Genomic DNA, 8,828 nt, shown 5'->3' with positions numbered 1-8,828 from the left:
ACTTGGAGCATTTGTTAGGCCGAATGGCATAACCATCCATTCATAGAGACCGAATTTGGTCTTGAAGGCAGTTTTCCATTCATCACCCGGTTGCATACGAATTTGGTGATAGCCACTCCTCAAATCAATTTTAGAAAACAAACACGAACCACTCAATTAATCAAGCATATCATCTAACCTAGGAATAGGGTGACGATATTTTACCGTTATCTTGTTGATGACTCAGCAATCAACGCACATACGCCAAGTCCCATCTTTCTTGGGAACTAGTAGCACCATAACCATACAAGGGCTCATACTCTCCTTGATATATCCTTTGTTGAGGAGTTCCTCAACTTGGCGTTGCAATTCCTTGGTATCCATCGAGTTGCTCCTATAAGCCGATTTGTTGGGCAATTATGAACCCGGCACAAAATCTATTTGGTGCTAATTCCCCGAAGTGGGGGCAATCCTTGCGGTAATTCCTTTGGGAAGACATCCTCATAATCCTACCAAACATGAGAAATAGAAGAAGAAATGGAAATATTAGTGGCATTAGTGTTAAAATAAAGAGCCAAGAGGAGCATCGGAGTGTCCTCGTCATGATCCATAAATAATTCTTTCCTCCTAGACATCATCACCACACTTCCTTGCCCCTTAGAAATTAGGAGCCCCTCGGTTTCCCCTACTTCCTCACTCTTGAGTTTCTCTCTTTTTCCCTCACTCTCGACCTTCTTTCCCTTTTCTTTCAATTCCCACATCTTTTGGTATAATTCATTCACTTGGGAAGGCAATAATGGATGAAGAGCGACCTTTCAGCCATCCTTCTCAAGTGTATACCGATTGGACCTTCCATCATATTTGGTCGACCTATCGTATTGCCAAGGCCTTCCTAACAACAAGTGACAAGCTTGCACTGATATCACATCACAAAGCACCTCGTCATGGTAGTTAGCTACCTTAAAACGTATCTCACATTGCCTTGTGACCTTTAACTCACCGCATTCATTTAACCGTTGCAACTTGTAAGGACTAGTGTGAGGTATAGTCGGCAATTTCAAGAAGTTCACCATTGCAACACTAACCACATTCGCACAACTTCCACTATCTATCACCATAGTACACACACTTCCCTTTACAAGACATTTAGTATGGAATAAATTCTCCCATTGGCTAGGGTCATCTATCGCCCTACTAATCATGGCACGCCTCACTACAAAGTTTGGAACCACGTACTCCCTTTCTTGAGGATAAGCATCCTCACAATCCTCATTATCATGTGGCTCATTTTTGGGTTTCTCTCCATCTTGAGGCTCGGCCTCATTCTTTTATTTTTCAAGATCCACTTCTTCACCAAGGTAATACAATCTCCCTTCCCTTAGGATCATATTGCGTCGGTTTGGACATTCATTGGCTTTATGTCCCCAACCTTGGCACTTGAAACATTGAAACCCTTTAGGATTAGGATACTTGTGAGCTTCTTGCCGGGGAGGAAATTTATGGACTATTTTAGGCTCAGACAGCCTTGTAGTGGCGGGTTGGTCCTTGTTTTTGGGCCAACCCAAAGATGGTTGAACCATATCTTTGCTCCTCGGCCAACCCGAGGTTGATGGTCCCTTTGCCTTGAACGAAGACCTCTCTTTAAGCTCCCTTTCAATCTCAAGAGCCACTTGGAAAATCCCTTCAACGGTATCAAACTTGTGAAGCATCAAATGAGTGGAGATCTCTTTGTTCAACCCACACTTGAACCAAATGATGTCATGGCCAATTTGTTTTTCCCGATAATCAAGCTTCAACATGAGTTTTTGAAACTCATCATAGTATGCCATAACACTTCGATTCCCTTGTTGCAAATTGTACAACCTAGCAAGCAACTCATGACGATAACTTTCGGGAAGATACCATTACCTCATTAGGTACCTCAACCAAAACCATAGTTGTGGTTTTCCCTCTACCAACTCATTGTTGAACCGCTTGACGTATTCCCACTAAGTGTTAGCATAGCCTTCAAAATGAGCTATGGCATAATAACTCTTTTTCTCCTCCGAGATATCATTCACTTGAAACACTTTATCACACACTGACTCCCAAGCAAGATACACCTCGGGGTCTCTTTCACCCTTAAATATAGGTAGGTTCAATTTGATGGTATTGATGCCTATATCTCTCTCTAGGTGTCAGTTTCCCCTTTCTCCATACCCTCGGTATCTCCTTGGATCCACACGACCTCCTCTCATCTCTTCCTTTCTTATGTAGGCATCGTCAAAGGCTCCATACCCTTAATAATCCTCTCTACCATATTCCTCAAGGTGGACGGGGCAATTTTGGACATTTGGAACTTGATTCGGAGGAATTGGATTTTGTGGAGGTGGTGGTCTTTGGTTTAGTGGAGCTTGGAAGGGGGGGTTCAGATTTTTTGAAGGCATTTGACGTCCAAGTACCTCTTGTGGAACTTGAGACATTTAGGAATGGGTTGGTCTATTGGAGTCTCGATTTAGAGGGTTATAAGTGGTTTGGCTTGCGGCATTTAGTGGAGCTAGTGAAGGATTTGGCAATTGTGGCCATGTTTCAGGAGTAACGGTGGCGGAGGAATTTCTATCATGTCCACTTGATGAAACATGTCGAGGAGTATAAGGACGATATTTTCTTTGACTCTTCACTTGTTCTAACCTCCCACTAATAGTTGTCACTGCTTCCCTTATGGCTCCCACTTCCGTACTCAACCTTTCAAAAGCTCGGGTCATAGCCTCAAGAGTGACTCTCATATTCTCCATTTCATTAGAATCCACGGTTTGAGATGAGGTTCCCTCCATTATCAAGGTATCACCTACACGATCAACAAACAAGTTAGTTTAAAATCCCTCTCCTCACTCACACTCTCTTAGTTCACTCACACTCAAGTTTCACAAGAGTTGTAGATTGGCTAGGAACCTGTGAATCCGTAAGGTATGAGTATGCTCTTGCCCGAAATGGATTCTTGTTTGTAACTCAAAGAATTCTCGTCGGACTAGAGCCAAGAGTTACAACGTATTCAAATGACAAAAACACACAAACAAACGTTGACACGAACACAAGGCTTCAAGTGACTAATTGACAAGCTAGTAGGAATGTACTAGTTTGTTAATTAGTTCTCAAGTCAATTAGAGGAAACTAGGAATCAATAATTAGAAAGTAGAACATCCAAATTTGAGCTTAATTATCACGTGAACAGTAACTAGGGTGATGTGGCAGTATGTCAATGGCCGCGGGTCCACATAAATAGTTCATCAACTTGAAGTCTTAGTCCCCTTAGATCTTTTGTAATAGATGACTTGTTATTGGGATGGAAAACATAAAATGTTGTAACATTTTTCAAACCCCCTTTTTTTTCTTTTTTTTTTCAAGCTCAAAAGGTGATGTTTGACCTCACTAGTCCCACAAGACAAGGTTCCTTGTTTTAAGGAAAAGTGGTTGTCAAGTCTTGAAAGGTGATGTTGTCAAGTCTTCTCACAAACAATTTTCAATTTTGTCTTAAAACCTTTTTGGATCTATTTATCTTTATAGAAGTTAAGACATAAGATGAGGAGAAGTTTAGGATGAATACAACATCAACACCTTCAAGAACACAACAACAATACACCACAATGGTCACTTCCAAGGTTTTTTTTTCACAACACAATTCTCTTTTTCATTACGCTCAACTTTAGATTTAGACACCCTATGTGTTGATGAGAAAGAAACCAAAACAAGAAACAACTAAACAAGTACAACTTTTTTAGATCTACAACCAATTTTTTTACCAAAATGTTCAAGAACACACTTTTTGGTAAGAGCTTTCCAAGATTGTTTTTGTAAGAACAAAACCTAGCCTTGATATTTGATACCAAATGATGCAATGCTAAGTGTGTATCAAGAGATTCCAACCAACACAAGAACAACAAGATGAACAACAAAGTGCTAGTGAATCAAAAATGGCCACACACAGCTTCACTAGGCTTGCAACACTTGTTTGAACTAGAAAAGTGAGTTTAACAACAAGAAAAACAAAGACAATATTTCTAGTGAATCGAAATAGCCCCACGCGGCTTCACTAGACTTTTATATTCAACAACACAATGTTAACAAGATTTACAAAGAAAGAGATAGAAACTTGGCACATAATATTCATTAATCTAAGAACCCTAACAAGAGAAAGGACCCTAAGACTAATAAATATCAATACCAAGTTCTTACTTGGGCCAAGAGGAACTCAAAGAACCTCAAGAACCTAGTTTCTAGCCAAGATACAACACTAGTATCACTCTACTAGTGAGAATTTGGTTTTGGCCTCTCCAAATGATGAGAAAAATAAGTAAAAAATTTACAAGTCTTTGTTTCTTGAATAATAGGAATGAACTAAATCAAGACTAGCCCTATTACATGGCTTATATAGTCACTTAGAAAGGAGGGACAAAGACCAAATTACCCTTGGCATTTAAGTGGGTGGGTTTGGGGTGTCTTGGTGGGCCTCTTTATATTTTATTAAATATAGGCCCTTAGATGGGCTCACAGGAGCCTCACACATGGCCAAGAATGTGAACAAGGTTTGGAGTCATTATAACTCACGTACTTGGCTTCGTGTGAAAGGTCTCGAGCTAGGAATTCCCGTATCACCCTCAGTTGCGATTGATAAAAAGACTTCACAAGAGGTATGGTCTGGTACTCCTGCTAGATATTCTGATTTGAGGATATTTGGATGTCCTGCTTATGCTCATGTTGATAATGAAAAGTTGGAACCTAGATCTGTCAAGTGCTTATTTATGGGTTATAAACCTAGTGTTAAAGGATATACGCTTTGGTAACTAGAAAGCAGAAAGGTTATAATTAGCAGAGATGTTATGTTCGATGAAACTGTTATGCTTCAGGCTTCCTCTGAATCTAGTGCTTTGCCCCCGGATGAACTTAGTGACATAAATCAGTAAAAGTTAAGCACCCGCGTTGAATTGCAAATTGGAGAAGAGTCTACACCAGTGCCTACTTCTCAGTCTAGCCCGAAGATACAGAGTGATACTATTTTTTCTTCACCACCAGTGATGCCATAATATTCTATTGCTAAAGACAGGCTTAGGAGAGATATTAGACCTCCTTAGGAGTATGTTGGAGCTGATTTGGTTGCTTATGCATTGAATGTAGAAGAAGGTATTAATTTTAGTAAAGAACCTCCTTCTTACTCAGAGGCAGTTAGTTGCGATGATTTCGGCCGATGGATGATTGCTAGGCAGGAGGTGATGGAATCATTTCATAAGAATGGCACATGGGATTTGGTAAGATTGCCTAAAAATAAGAAAGTTGTCCGTTGCAAGTGGGTATTTAAAAACAAAGAAGGAACATCGGGAGTTGAATATGCTAGGACAAAGCAAGACTAGTTGCTAAAGGCTCCAGTCAGGTTCCAGGTGTTGACTTTACAGGTGTGTTTTGTCTAGTTGTAAAGCATAGTTCGATTCTAGCCTTGTTTGGTATTGTGGCCATGTATGATCTTGAGCTTGAGTAGTTGGATGTCAAAACTACATTCTTACATGGAGAACTTGAGGAGAACATCTATATGCAGCAACTAGAGGGTCTTGTAGTCTCAGGAAAGGAGGACTATGTATGCTTGCTGAAAAAGTCTCTTCAGGGCTTAAAACAGTCACGCAGATAGTGGTATAAGAGGTTTGACTCTTTTATGACCTCTCATATATTTTGGAGGAGTAGTTATGGTAGTTGTGTCTACTTTAAGGAGGTAACTGATGGTTCATTCGTATATCTTATCCTGTATGATGATGATATGTTAATTGTAGCAAAAGATATGAGAGAGATAATAAAAGTCAAAGCCCAGCTTAGCAGGGAGTTTGAGATGAAGGATTTAGGAGTAGCAAAGAAGATTCTTTGCATGAAAATTATGAGGGATATAGAGAAGTGTAATTTATACTTGAGTCAAAAAAGGTATATTGAGAAAGTGCTTTGCACGTTCAATATGCAAAATCCCAAGCCTGTCAGTACACCATTGGCAGCTCACTTCAAACTCTCGGCCACTTAATCTCCAAAGACAGATGATGAACGTGACTATATGTCTCGAGTTCCATACTCTAGTGCCGTTGGGTCTCTTATGTATGTGATGGTGTGTTTTCAACCAGATTTATCATATGTCATCAGTGCAATTAGCAGATACATGGCAAATCCTGACAAGGAACATTGAAAAGCAGTTCAGTGGATTTTCAGATACTTGTATGGATCTACTGATATTTGTTTGCAGTTTAGGTGAAATAGAGATGGAGTAATCATGTATGTTGATTCTGATTTTGTAGGAGACCATGATAAAAAGAGATCCCGTACAAGCTATGTTTTCACGATTGGTGGTTGTGCTATCAGTCGGAAAGCTACCTTACGGACTACAACAACTACTGAGGCAGAGTACATGGCTATTACGGAGGCTTTCAAGGAACCTATTTGGTTGAAGGGTCTATTCGGTGAACTTAGCAAAGCCTTATAATTACTGTGGTCTTTTGCAATAGTTAGAGTTCTATCTTCCTTATGAAAGATCAGATGTTTCACGAGAGGACAAAGCACATCGATGTTCAGTATCATTTTGTGCATGAAATTATTGCTCGTGGTGATATTTTGGTAAGCAAGATTACTACCCATGATAACCCTGCTGATATGATGACCAAGACACTATCGAGTGCCAAGTTTGAGCATTGCTTGGACTTGGTTGGTGTTAGCTGTTAAGATGTGCCCTTAGGGGCTTTTGTGGAAAAGGAGAAAAGTTTGTCTTAAAATGGATTTGATTTTTGAATTAGAATTCGTGTCAAGGTGGAGATTGTTAGAGTTGTGACCCAAATTTTGTTGGTCCGGTCTTGAAAGTTTCGCAGTGCGATCCATATTTGTTATTTTCAATGGGGTCTATGGTGGTAGCGTAGGGCCTTAATTTGTGTCAAGGTGGAGACTGTTAGAGTTGTGACCCGAATTTTGTTGATCCGGCCCTGAAAGTTTCGTGGTGTGACCAGTGTTTGTGATTTTCAATGGGGTCTATGGTGGTAGCGTTGGGTTTGGGCCTAGGACCTATTTGTATGCACGTACTATATAAGTGTGATTTAGTGGGTTATTTTTATTATTTTAGAAAATTCATCTTTCTACACATTGTACTTTCTCTCCATTATAGTAAAACCCCCTCTGCCCCGTGATTTTTTCCCACAAGAATTTTCACGTAAATCTCTGTGTTGTTCTTGTTCTCTTTTACTTTTACTTGTAGTTTGCTTATCCTGCCGGAACCATAACAATTCCCTTTCCAAATTTTTGAAAATGGTATAAAAAGATGACATTTCGCTATCTTGAATAGTATACCTGAAACTTGCTAGGGATATTAACGGCCTTGGCTAGCACGTAAACAAACACCTTTTCGTTGTTGTTTGTGTTGAAGAAATGGATTGTTGAACCAGCAGTAACATTGAGTACACATCCATGCTCCAAGTTAAACGACTTTTTCTCATCTTCTTCTGCTATACTTATTGTTCCTTTCCCTATAAGAAAAATACTAATAGTCATTAAGCAGGGGCGGACCTACATATGTTCTACCCGAATCTCCTTAGCGAAAAATTATGTTGTATATATAGGGTAGAAAATTTATATTGTTGTACATCTATTAATCCGCAATTACCTCCCACACTTTCTAGGTTTGATCCTCACTGGGCACGTGCCAACTACCTATTCTTTTTGAAATTCTTTATTGTGGTATTATTGCATTTTGTTGGCTTCTTCACGCATTTATATTTTTATTTTTTAAATTTTCTGAGGAAAAATTCTGGATCCGTCACTGTCATTAAGGGGTCATTACATAGGGGATAAGATAAGATATTTCGGGATTAATTTATATCGTTAATAAAATATAGTATAAATGTTATTTCAAGCTTAATTATGAGATATTTCACTTTAACCTCATCCAACTTGGGATATATTTTAGCATTTCTATCCGTTTTGTCGTCTAATTGGAATTCCTTATTTGGAATCTCTCTTCCCCTGGTGTTTCTGATGTTGTTGATTTTGCTTTCTATATATAAATATGGCTTTCTCTTGATGGAATATAACAAGCAAAATCTTCTTTTTAGAACCACAACTCAGTGAAGTAGGCGTGGTACTGGACCGCAATTACCTCCCCCACTTTTTAGGTTTGATCCTCACTGGGCACGTGCCGACTACCTATTCTTTTTGGAATTCTTTGTTGTGGTATTATTGCATTCCTTAAAATTGTATTTTGTTGGCTTCTTCATACATTTATATTTTTATTTTTCAAATTTCCTGAGGGAAAATTCTGGATCCGCCACTGTCATTAAGGAGTCATTACGTAGGGGGATAAGATGAGATATTTCGGGATTAATTTATATCGTTAATAAAATACAGTATAGATGTTATTTCAAGTTTAATTATGAGATATTTCACTTTAACCTCATCCAACTTGGGATATATTTTATCCTAAAATAATTCTTGAATTATCTTGAATAATTTAGTCCAAGTATTAAACGACCCCTAAAATCATAAAAAAAATTTAGGGTTGTTAAGTGGGTGGATTGTGGTGAATTAGGTCAATTAAGTTAATAATGAATCTAAGAATTACGTGAGATGGAATGCTCAATTAAGATGATCTAAATTAAATAATGAGTTATGATTGCGCAACTAGCTTATAACTATTTGAACTTAAAATTTCTCATGGCACAATTTGAATTAAATATTTCGTTCATAACTTAAGATTAAACAATTTTTAGATTAATTGAATTGAGGGAAACAAAATAGAGTCAGAAAATAATAGATAAATGAATTAACCTTAAACAAGTCATAATTTCAATAGCTTAATTTTTCAT

General features: G+C 38.4%; 1 pseudogene; it reads right to left on the bottom strand.

The window, feature by feature from the left end:
* LOC107853309 overlaps positions 1 to 7,518 on the bottom strand; it is a 15,406-nt pseudogene extending 7,888 nt beyond the window's left edge.
* Positions 7,519 to 8,828: the final 1,310 nt, after the last annotated feature.

Source organism: Capsicum annuum, chromosome 3, assembly GCF_002878395.1.
Source record: "Capsicum annuum cultivar UCD-10X-F1 chromosome 3, UCD10Xv1.1, whole genome shotgun sequence".
NCBI lineage: Eukaryota > Viridiplantae > Streptophyta > Magnoliopsida > Solanales > Solanaceae > Capsicum > Capsicum annuum.
The sequence above is the reverse complement of the archived record's forward strand: the minus strand, read 5'-3'. Positions and strand labels throughout refer to the sequence as shown.